General features: G+C 38.5%; 1 protein-coding gene, 1 long non-coding RNA gene and 1 pseudogene across 8 annotated transcripts in view; 1 reads left to right on the plus strand and 2 right to left on the minus strand.

Annotated features, from left to right (window-relative positions):
• The window catches only part of LOC309621418, a 157858-nt gene extending 156733 nt beyond the window's left edge, over window positions 1-1125 (plus strand). The window contains exon 3 of the long non-coding RNA XR_014239999.1: window positions 503-1125. This is a non-coding gene — a long non-coding RNA (uncharacterized lncRNA). The remainder of the gene's footprint in view (window positions 1-502) is intronic.
• The window catches only part of LOC309621411 (uncharacterized protein), a 402030-nt gene that overhangs the window by 365585 nt on the left and 24140 nt on the right, over window positions 1-12305 (minus strand). The gene's annotated exons all lie outside the window — the stretch shown is intronic.
• LOC309621413 (mitochondrial import inner membrane translocase subunit Tim8 A pseudogene) overlaps window positions 1-12305 on the minus strand; it is a 65910-nt pseudogene that overhangs the window by 20651 nt on the left and 32954 nt on the right. The gene's annotated exons all lie outside the window — the stretch shown is intronic.

Consider the following 12305-nt stretch of genomic DNA (forward strand, 5'->3'; position numbering starts at 1 on the left):
TCTAGTTCCAGAGCTTTTTCATCACCCTAGTGGAAACCTCATACCCATTAAGCAGTTACTCTCTATTCCCCCTTCCTACCAGCCCCTGTCAATCACTAATCTACTTTTTGCCTCTGTGACCTTGCCTATTCTGGTTATTTCATTTAATTGGAATCATATCATATGTGGCCTTTGTGTCAGTCTTCTTTGACTCTAGAATAATCTTTCTGAGATTTATCCATGTCCCAGCATCTGTCAGTACTTCATTGCTTTTTATGGCTGAATAATATTTCATTATATGTTTAGACACATTTTGTCTATGTGTTCATCCATTCATGAACATTTAGGTTGTTTCTACCTTTTGGCTATTGTGAATAGACCTGATATGCACATTTGTGTACAAGTTTTTATTTGAACAGCTACATACAGTTCTTTTGGGTATACATGTAAGAGTTGAAAATGCTGGGTCATTTGGTAGTTTTATTTTAAGCTTATTTAGGAACCATCAAACTGTTTTTCACAGTGGCCACACCATTTTACATTCCCAGCAGCAATTTCTAAGGGTTCCAATTTCTCCACATTCACCAACACTCTTTGTTTACTTTTTTTTTTTTTTTTTTGCCATCCCAGTAGGTACAAAGTGGTATCTCACACTCATTGTCATTTTGATTGTGGTTTGTTTTGCCTTTCCCTTTGCATAATGACTAATGATGTTAAGTATCTTTTTATGTGCTTGTTGGCCATTTTAAAAATTTAATTAATTAATTAATTAATTAATTTTTGGCTGCATTTGGTCTTCGTTGCTGTGCATAGGCTTTCTCTAGTTGTGGCGAGCGGGGGCTACTCTTCGTTGTGGCGTGTGGGCTTCTCATTGCGGTGGCGTCTCTCGTTGCAAAGCACGGGCCCTAGGTGCGTGGGCTTCAGTAGTTGTGGCTTGCTGGCTCAGTACTTGTGGCTCGTGGGCTCTAGAGTGCAGGCTCAGTAGTGTGGCGCCTGGGCTTAGTTGCTCCGTGGCATGTGGGATCTTCCTGGACCAGGGCATGAACCCTGCGTTGTCAGGTGGATTCTTAACCACTGAGCCACCAGGGAAGTCCCTGCCCACTTTTTAATTAAGTTGTTTGGCCTTTTTGTTTTTGAGTTGTAAGAGTTCTTCATATATTCTGGATTGTGGAATCTTATCAGATGTGTAATTTGCAAATATTTGCTTCCACTCTCTGGGTTGTGTTTTCACTCACTTACTACTGTTTTGTGAAGCACAGCAGTTTACTTTCAGTGAAGCCCCAGTGTACCTATTTTTTCTTTTGTTGCCTGTGCTTTTGGTGTCATATTTAAGAAACCATTGCCAAATCCAAAGTCATGAAGATTTGTCCGTATATTTTCTTTCAAGAATTTTATACTTTTAGTTCTTTCATTTGCATCTTGGATGTATATTGAGTTAATTTATTTATATGGTATGAGGTAGGGGTCAAACATTCTTTCCACATGGAATTGTCCCAAAATCAGCTGTTGAGACTGTTCTTTCTCCATTGAATGGTCTTGGCACCCTTGTCAAAAATCAGTTGACCATAGATGTGAGGGTTTATTTCTAGGCTCTCAGTTCTGTTCCATTGATCTATATGCCGATCTGTATGCCATTACTGCACTGATCTGGTTACTGGAGCTTTGTTGTAAGTTTTAAAATTGAGAAGTATGAGTCTTCCAACTTTGTTCTTTTTAAAGACTGTTTTGGCCAATCAGGGCCCTTGTGTCTCCATATGAATTTTAGGATCAGCTTTTTTTCATTTCTGCTGAAAAGGTTGTTGGGAATCTTATGTTAATTGCATTTAATATGTAGCTTGCTTTGGGGTTTATTGCCATCTTAACAACATTGTCTTCCAGCCGATGAACACAGGATGTTTTTCAATTTATTTAGGTCTTTAATTTCTTCCAGTAAGGTCTTGTAGTTGCCAATGTACAAGTGTTATACCTTCTTGTCTAAATTCATTCCTAAGTATTTGATTCTCGTGTTTTCTTTCTTTTTCTTTATTATTTTTAATTGTGGTAATATATGCATAACAAAATTTATCATCTTAACCATTTTTTCTTTGTAATTCTAGTTTATTTATTTTTCTTCCAGTTTTATCGATTTAATTGACATACAGCACTGTTTGTTTGAGTACAGCATAATGATTTGACTTACATACATCATGAAATGATTATCACAGTAAGTTTAGTGAACATCTATCATCTCATACAGATACCAAATTAAAGACATAGAAAAAAATATTTTCCTTGTGATGAGAACTCTTAGGATTTACTCTCTTAACCACTTTCATCTATAATATACAGCAGTGTTAGTTTTATTTATCATGTTGTACATTACATCCTTAAGAGTTGTTTACCTTATAACTGGAAGTTTGACTGCCCTCAACCAATTCCCACTCCCTCCCCCCACCCGTTGCCTCTGTTAACCACAAATCTGATCTCTTTCTATGAGTTTGTTATCTTGTTTCTGAAGTATAATTAATCTACAACATTCTGTTAGTTCCTGTGCACAAAATAGTGATTTGATATTTCTATACATTTCAAACACCACGGTAAGTCTAGTTACGATATGCCACTATGCAAAGATATTACATAGTTATTGACTGTATTCCCCACACTGTACACTTAATACCCGAGACTCATTTGTTTTACAAATGGAAGTTTGGACTTCTTAATCTCCCTCACTTATTTCTTTCCTCCCTTCACCACCTCCCCTCTGACAACCACCTGTTTGTTTTCTATCTATAACTCTGTTTCTGTTTTGTTATGTTTGTTTGTTTTGGTTTTTAGATTTCACTTAGCATAATACCCTCTAGGTCCATCCATGTTGTTGCAAATGGCAAGATTTCATTCTTTTTATGGCTGAGCAATATTCCATTTCATAAATATATACACCACATTTTCTTTATCCATGGGCATTTAGGTTGCTTCCATATCTTGGCTATTGTAAATAATGCTGCAGTGACCATAGGGGTGTATATACCTTTTCGAATGAGTGTTTTTGTTTTCTTCAGAAAAATACCCATATGTTAATTGTTGGATCATGTGATAGTTCTGTTTTTAATTTTGTGAGGAGCCTCCAAACTGTTTTCCATAGTGGCTGCACCAATTTACATTCCCACCAACAGTGCACGAGTGTTCCCTTTTCTCTTCATCCTTGCCAGTACTTGTTGTATTTTGCTAATAGCCATTCTGACAAGTGGGAGGTGATATTTCATTGTGGTTTTGATTTTCATTTCCCTGATGATTAATGATGTTGAGCATCTTTTCATGTGCCTCTTGGCCATCTGTATGTCTTCTTTGCAAAAATGTCTATTCAGATCCTTTGCCCATTTTTAAAAATCAGGTTGTTTGGGTTTTTGATGTTGAGTTGTATGAGTTCTTTGTATATTCTGGGTATTAACCCCTTATCAGATAGATTGCTTGCAGATATCTTCTCCCATTCAGTAGATGATAGTTCCCTTCACTGTGGAAAAGCTCTTTAGTTTGATGTAGTCCCATTTGTTTATTTTTGGTTTTGTTTCCCTTGCCTGAGGAGACATATGCAAAAAAAAATTATTAAGATCAGTGTCAAAGAGCTTAGTGCCTGTGTTTTCTTCAAGAAGTTTTGTCTCTTTTTTTGGTTGTGGTTTCAGTTCTTACATTTAAGTCTTTAATCCATTTTGAATTTGTTTTTGTGCATGGTGTAGTTTAATGGTATTAAATACATTCATATTGTTGTGCAGACATCACCGTCACCCATCTCTAGAACTCTTTTCATCTTGCAAAACTGAATTTCTACATTGACTCAAATAGCAACTCCCCATTCCACCTTATGCTCAAGCCCCTGGCAACCACCATTCTAAGAATTTGACTACTCTAGGTACCTCACGTAATTGGAATACAGTATTTGTCCTTAAGTAACAAGTTTACTTCACTTAGCATAATGTCCTCAAGGATCATCAGTGTTGTACTATCTGACAGGATTGTCTTTTTTTTAAGACTGAATGATACTGCGTTGTATGTATATACCACATTTTGTTTGTTCATTCATTCATCCATCCGTTAATAGATACTTGTGTTGCTTCCACCTTTAGACCATTGTGAATAATGCTGCTATGAACATGAGTGTACAAATATCCATTCAAGATCCTACTTTCAATTTTGGGGGTTACATATCCAGAAGTGGAATGGCTGGATTATATGGTAGTTCTATTTTTAATTATTTGAGGAACCACCCTACTGTTTTCCACAGCAGCTGCCCATTTTACAGTCCCACCAACAGCACACAATGGTTCCACTTTTTCCACATCTTTGTCAACACTTGTTATTTTCTGTTTTTTTTTTTATAGTGGCATCCTAGTGTGTATGAAGTGATATGTTTTTGACTTGCATTTCTTTCATGATTATATTGAGCATCTTTTTATATACTTCTTGGCCATTTGTATATCATCTTTGGAGAAATGTCTATTCAAGTACTTTGCCCATTCTTGAATCGCGTTATTTTTTGGTCATTGAGTTGTAGTAGTTCTTTACATATTCTGAGTATTAACCTCTTATCAGATATATGATTTATAAATTTTTCTCCCAATCAGTGGGTTGCCTTCTCACCTTTGTTGATTGTGTCCTTTGATGCCCAGAAATTTTTAATATTGATGTAGTCCCAATTGTCGAGTTTTACTTTTGCTGCCTGTGCTTTTGGTGTCATATCTAAGAAGTCATTACCAAGTCCAATGCCATGAAGCTTTTCCCCTGTGTGTTCTTCCAAGAATGTTATGGTTTTAGGTCTTTAATCCATTTTGAGGTAATTTTTGTATACGATGTAAGATAAGGCTCCAACTTCATTCTTTTTTTTTTTTCCCCATTTCATTCTTTTTAAGAGCATGTGCATATCCAGTTTTCCCAGCACCATTTGTTAAGGAGACTGCTCTTTTCCTGTTGAATGGTCTTGGCCCCTTGTCAAGGGTCAGAGATCATTTGACCATGTGGCACAAAGGTTTATTTCTGGGCTCTCTATTCTAGTCCATTGATCTATTTATCTTTATGCCAGTACCACAGTGTTATTGTATTACTGTTTTGAAATCAGGAAGTGTGAATCCTCCAACTTTGTTGTTCTCTTTCAAAGTTGTTTTGGTTCTTCAGGGTTTCTTATCATTTTTAATGATTTCTTATTGTTTTCCATTTTTTTTATTGCTATATGATTTTCTTTGAGTTGTTTTTTTTTGCTAACTTAGCAGCCATGTAATTAACAAATATGCTTAAGCCACTGTCTCAATGTACCACTCAGATATGAAATAGTATCTATTGACTCCATTATATAAAAAATTAAGAAACTGGTTGCACTTGCCCTACTTCTCCCCACTCTCCACCTACACACACTTCCCCCAACATAACAATATTCGTTAATTTTGTGAATGTTGTCTCAGTTCATTATGGTAGTATTACTACTGTATTGATTAGCTTTATTTTTAAGAAGTATAGCATTTTTCTTCCATGTTATAAGCAAAATCACCATTTTATGTGTTTTTTAAAGGGGGTCAATATCATCAGTCTTTTCAGTGTAACTGTTTGTGAGTTTATTAATTTAAATAATTTTATTATTTAGCTAGATTTTTCAACAGTTGTTCAGGAGTGAGCATCTCTTCAGTTCTTATAAATTTGAGATTATCATTCTGTAACCTTTGTATAGGAATAACAACTTGTTTGGGTATAAAACTTTTGAATAATAATCTTTAATTCAAAACTCAGTCAGATTTGCTCCCCCTTTCTGGGCACATACAATTAATATTTCTGTGCCAGAGGCAACCCTAATATTTTTTCCCTATTGGATCCTGGATTGTTGTTGGGTTTTTAAAATTTAAGTTTTCTTACTTTCCCAGGGTATGTCTCAGCGTTGGTCAATCTCTATTGATTTTTTAAAAATAAAATTTACATACCTTACAATTCATTCTTGTAAAGTATACAATTCAGTGGTTTTTAATATATTCAGAGGAGGTTATACAACTGTCACCACTAATTCCAGAACTTTTTGTCATACCAAAAAGAAACCCTGTGCCCCTTCACAGTCATTTCCTAGCCTTCAACCATTAATCTACTTTCTGTATCTATGGATTTGCCCATTGGGCACATTTTCTATAAGCAAATCATGCAATATGTGGCCTTTTGTGTCTGGCTTCTTTTACTTAATATTTTCAAGGTTCATCCATTTTGTAGCAGGAATCAGTACTTGTTGTTTGTTATGAACAGTAACAAACAGTATTTCAAATACATATACAACATGTTTATTCATGAGTTGTTGGACATGTGGATTGTTTCTGCTTTTTTGGCCATTATGAAAAATGCTGCTGTAAACATTAATGCACAGGTTTTTGTGTGGACATGTTCCTTCAATTTTCTTACGTATATACCTAGGCGTAGAATTGCTGGATCATATGGTAACTCTGTTTAAGCTTCTGAGTAACTGCCAAAGTGTTTTCCAAAGTGGCTGCACCATTTTATATTCCCACCTGGATCATATTTCAGTTTGTCTACATCCTCATCAACACTTGTTGTCTGTCTTTTGATAATAACTATCTTAATGGGTGTGAAGAGGTATCTCACTTTTTAATGATTTTAATTTGCATTTCGCTAATGACTAAGATGTTGAGCATCTTTTCATATGCTTATTGGCCATTTGTTTACCTTTAGAGAAATGTCTATTCCAATCCTTTGCCCATTTTAAAATTGGCTTATTTGTCATTTTATTACTGAGTTCTGTTTCTTTGTCTATTCTGAATACAAGTCCCTTATTAGGATATGTTTTGCAAACATGTTCTTTCATTCTGTGCCATCCTTTTCACTTTCTTGATGACTTTACTTGTGGTACAAAAGTTTTAATTTTGACAAAGTACAATTTGTCTGTTTCTTCTTTTGTCACTTGTGCTTTTCATGTCATATCTAAAACTATTGTCTAACCCAAGGTTACAAAATATTTACTCTTTATTTTCTTCTAAAAGTTTTATAATTGTAGTTCTTACTTTTAGTTCTATGATCATTTTTTAGTTAACTTTTGTTATGTGGCATTGAGGTAGTACAGTTTTATTCTTTTGCCTGTGGATAGCCAGTGTCGTAGTACCATTTGTTGCAAAGACTATTCTTTCTTCCATTGAATTGTCTGGGCACCCTTGGCAAAAATCAATTGATCATAAGAAAAAAAAAAATCAGAAAAATAAAAATAAACTTAAAAAATGAAAAAAAAAAGCGATTGATTATAAATGTAAGGGTTTATTCTAGACTATAAACCCTATTTTATTGATCTATATGTCACTCTTTATGCCACTACCACACTGTCTAATTAGTGTGACTCCTCCAACTTTGTTTTTTCTTTTTCAAGATTGTTTTATCTATTCTTAGGTCATAGGAATATTCAGATCAGCTTGTCAATAATTTCTGCCAAAAAGAAAAAAAAAAAGACAACTTGAATCTTGGGTAGGGATTGCATTGAAACTGTAGAAAAATTTAGGGAGTACTGCTGTCATAACGATATAAAATCTTCTAATCCATGAACTGGGGTGTTTTTCCATTTATTTAGGTCATCTTTAATTTCTTCAACGATGTTTGTGGGTTCCACTTCTTTGTAGTTTGGCACTTCTGTTGTTAAAAGTATCCCTGAGGGGGGAGAAGAGAAGATGGCGGAAGAGTAAGACGCGGAGATCACCTTCCTTCCCACAGATACAGTAGAAATACATCTACACGTGGAACTGCTCCTACAGAACACCCACTGAATGCTGGCAGAAAACGTCAGACCTCCCAAAAGGCAAGAAACTCCCCCCGTACTTGGGTAGGGCAAAAGAAAAAAGAAATAACAGAGACAAAAGAATAGGGACGGCACCTGCACCAGTGGGAGGGAGCTGTGAAGGAGGAAAGATTTCCACGCACTAGGAAGCCCCTTCGCGGGCAGAGACTGCGGGTGGCAGAGGGGGGAAGCTTCGGAGCCACGGAGGAGAGCGCAGCCACAGGGGTGCAGAGGGCAAAGCGGAGAGATTCCCGCACGGAGGATCAGTGCCGACCAGCACTCAGCAGCCCGAGAGGCTTGTCGGCTCACCCGCCGGGGCGGGCGGGGCTGGGAGTTGAGGCTCGGGCTTCGGTCGGATCGCAGGGAGAGGACTGGGGTTGGCGGCGTGAACACAGCCTGAAGGGGTTAGCGCACCACAGCTGGCTGGGAGGGAGACCGGGAAAAAGTCTGCAGCTGCCGAAGAGGCAAGAGACTTTTTCTTGCCTCTTTGTTTCGCGGCGCGCAAGGAGAGGGAATTCAGAGCGCCGCCTAAACGAACTCCAGAGATTGGCGCGAGCCGCGGCTATCAGCGCGGACCCCAGAGACGGGCGTGAGACGCTGGGGCTGCTGCTGCCGCCTCCAAAAATCCTGTGTGCGAGCACAGGTCACTCTCCACACCGCCCCTCCCAGGAGCCTGTGCAGCCCACCACTGCCAGGGTCCCGTGATCCAGGGACAACTTCGCCGGGGGGAACGCACGGCGCGCCTCAGGCTGGTGCCACGTCACGCCGGCCTCTGCCGCCGCAGGCTCGCCCCGCCTCCTCTGTACCCCTCCCTCCCCGCGGCCTGGGTGAGCCAGAGCCCCCGAAGCAGCTGCTCCTTTAACCCCGTCCTGTCTGGGCGGGGAACAGACGCCCTCAGGCGACCTACACGCAGAGGCGGGTCCAAATCCAAAGCTGATCCCCAGGAGCTGTGCGAACAGAGAAGAGAAGGGGAAATCTCTCCCAGCAGCCTCAGAAGCAGCGGATTAAAACTCCACAAACAACTTGATGTGCCTGCATCTGTTGAATACCTGAATAGACAACGAATCATCCCAAATTCAGGAGGTGGACTTTGGGAGCAGGATATATTAATTTTTCCCCTTTTCCTTTTTTTGTGAGTGTATATGTATATGCTTCTGGGTGAGATTTTGTCTGTATAGCTTTGCTTTATAATAGCTTTCTTTTACTTCACTATATTATAGCCTCTTTCTTTCTTTCTTTCTTTCTTTCTTTCTATTTTTTCTCCCTTTTACTCTGAGCCGTGTGGACGAAAGGCTCTTGGTGCTCCAGCCAGGCATCAGGGCTGTACCTCTGAGGTGGGAGAGCCAACTTCAGGACACTGGTCCACAAGAGACCTCCCAGCTCCACGTAATACCAAACGGCAAAAATCTCTCAGAGATCTCCATCTCAACATCAAGACCCAGCATCACTCAATGACCAGCAAGCTACAGTGCTGAACACCCTATGCCAAACAACTAGCAAGACAGGAACACAGCCCCATCCATTAGCAGAGAGGCTGCCTAAAATCATAATAAGGCCTCAGACACCCCAAAATACACCACCAGACGTGGACGTGCCCACCAGAAAGACAAGATCCAGCCTCATCCACCAGAACTCAGGCACTAGTCCCCCCCACCAGGAAGCCTACACAACCCACTGAACCAACCTTAGCCACTGGGGACAGATACCAAAAACAACGGGAACTACGAACCTGCAGCCTGTGAAAAGGAGACCCCAAACACAGTAAGATAAGCAAAATGAGACGACAGAAAAACACACAGCAGATGAAGGAGCAGGGTCAAAACACACCAGACTTAACAAATGAAGAGGAAATAGGTAGTCTACCTGAAAAAGAATTCAGAATAATGATAGTAAGGATGATCCAAAATCTGGGAAATAGTATAGACAAAATGCAAGAAACATTTAACAAGGACGTAGAAGAACTAAAGAGGAACCAAGCAACGATGAAAAACACAATAAATGAAATTAAAAATACTCTAGATGGGATCAATAGCAGAATAACTGAGGCAGAAGAACGGATAAGTGACCTGGAAGATAAAATGGTGGAAATAACTACTGCAGAGCAGGATAAAGAAAAAAGAATGAAAAGAACTGAGGAAAGTCTCAGAGACCTCTGGGACAACATTAAACGCACCAACATTCGAATTATAGGGGTCCCAGAAGAAGAAGAGAAAAAGAAAGGGACTGAGAAAATATTTGAAGAGATTATAGTTGAAAACTTCCCTAATATGGGAAAGGAAATAGTTAATCAAGTCCTGGAAGCACAGAGAGTCCCATACAGGATAAACCCAAGGAGAAACACGCCAAGACACATATTAATCAAACTGTCAAAAATTAAATATAAGGAAAACATATTAAAAGCAGCAAGGGAAAAACAACAAATAACACACAAGGGAATCCCCATAAGGTTAACATCTGATCTTTCAGCAGAAACTCTGCAAGCCAGAAGGGAGTGGCAGGATATACTTAAAGTGATGAAGGAGAAAAACCTACAACCAAGATTACTCTACCCAGCAGGGATCTCATTCAGATGTGATGGAGAAATGAAAACCTTTACAGACAAGCAAAAGCTGAGAGAGTTCAGCACCACCAAACCAGCTTTACAACAAATGCTAAAGGAACTTCTCTAGGCAAGAAACACAAGAGAAGGATAACACCTACAATAACAAACCCAAAACAGTTACGAAAATGGGACTAGGAACATACATATCGATAATTACCTTGAATGTAAATGGATTAAATGCTCCCACCAAAAGACACAGGCTGGCTGAATGGATACAAAAACAAGACCCATATATATGCTGTCTACAAGAGACCCACTTCAGACCTAGAGACACATACAGACTGAAAGTGAGGGGATGGAAAAAGATATTCCATGCAAATGGAAATCAAAAGAAAGCTGGAGTAGCAATTCTCATATCAGACAAAATAGACTTTAAAATAAAGACTATTACAAGAGACAAAGAAGGACACTATATAATGATCAAGGGATCGATCCAAGAGGAAGGTATAACAATTGTAAATATTTATGCACCCAACATAGGAGCACCTCAATACAGAAGGCAAATACTAACAGCCATAAAAGGGGAAATCGACAGCAACACAATCATAGTAGGGGACTTTAACACCCCACTTTCACCAATGGACAGATCATCCAAAATGAAAATAAATAAGGAAACACAAGCTTTAAATGATACATTAAACAAGATGGACTTAATTGATATTTATAGGACATTCCACCCAAAAACAACAGAATACACATTTTTCTCAAGTGCTCATGGAACATTCTCCAGGATAGATCATATCTTGGGTCACAAATCAAGCCTTGGTAAATTTAAGAAAATTGAAATCGTATCAAGTATCTTTTCCGACCACAACGCTATGAGACTAGATATCAATTACAGGAAAAGATCTGTAAATAATACAAACACATGGAGGCTACACAATACACTACTTAATAACGAAGTGATCACTGAAGAAATCAAAGGGGAAATCAAAAAATACCTAGAAACAAATGACAATGGAGACACGACGACCCAAAACCTATGGGACGCAGCAAAAGCAGTGCTAAGAGGGAAGTTTATAGCAATACAAGCCTACCTCAAGAAACAGGAAACATCTCGAATAAACAACCTAACCTTGCACCTAAAGCAATTAGAGAAAGAAGAACAAAAAAACCCCAAAGCCAGCAGAAGGAAAGAAATCATAAAGATTAGGTCAGAAATAAATGAAAAAGAAATGAAGGAAACAATAGCAAAAATCAATGAAACTAAAAGCTGGTTCTTCGAGAAGATAAACAAAATTGATAAACCATTAGCCAGACTCATCAAGAGAAAAAGGGAGAAGACTCAAATCAATAGAATTAGAAATGAAAAAGGAGAAGTAACCACTGACACTGCAGAGATACAAACGATCATGAGAGATTACTACAAGCAACTCTATGCCAATAAAATGGACAACCTGGAAGAAATGGACAGATTCTTAGAAATGCACAAACTGCCGAGACTGAACCAGGAAGAAATAGAAAATATGAACAGACCAATCACAAGCACTGAAATTGAAACTGTGATTAAAAACCTTCCAACAAACAAAAGCCCAGGACCAGATGGCTTCACAGGCGAATTCTATCAAACATTTAGAGAAGAGCTAACACCTATCCTTCTCAAACTCTTCCAAAATATTGCAGAGGGAGGAACACTCCCCAACTCATTCTACGAGGCCACCATCACCCTGATACCAAAACCAGACAAAGATGTCACAAAGAAAGAAAACTACAGGCCAATATCACTGATGAACATAGATGCAAAAATCCTCAACAAAATACTAGCAAACAGAATCCAACAGCACATTAAAAGGATCATACACCATGATCAAGTGGGGTTTATCCCAGGAATGCAAGGATTCTTCAACATACGCAAATCAATCAATGTGATACACCATATTAACAAACTGAAGGAGAAAAACCATATGATCATCTCAATAGATGCAGAGAAAGCTTTCGACAAAATTC

This window comes from Balaenoptera borealis (genome assembly GCF_965194805.1).
Source record: "Balaenoptera borealis genome assembly, contig: HAP1_SCAFFOLD_419, whole genome shotgun sequence".
In the NCBI taxonomy this organism is placed as follows: Eukaryota; Metazoa; Chordata; class Mammalia; order Artiodactyla; family Balaenopteridae; genus Balaenoptera; species Balaenoptera borealis.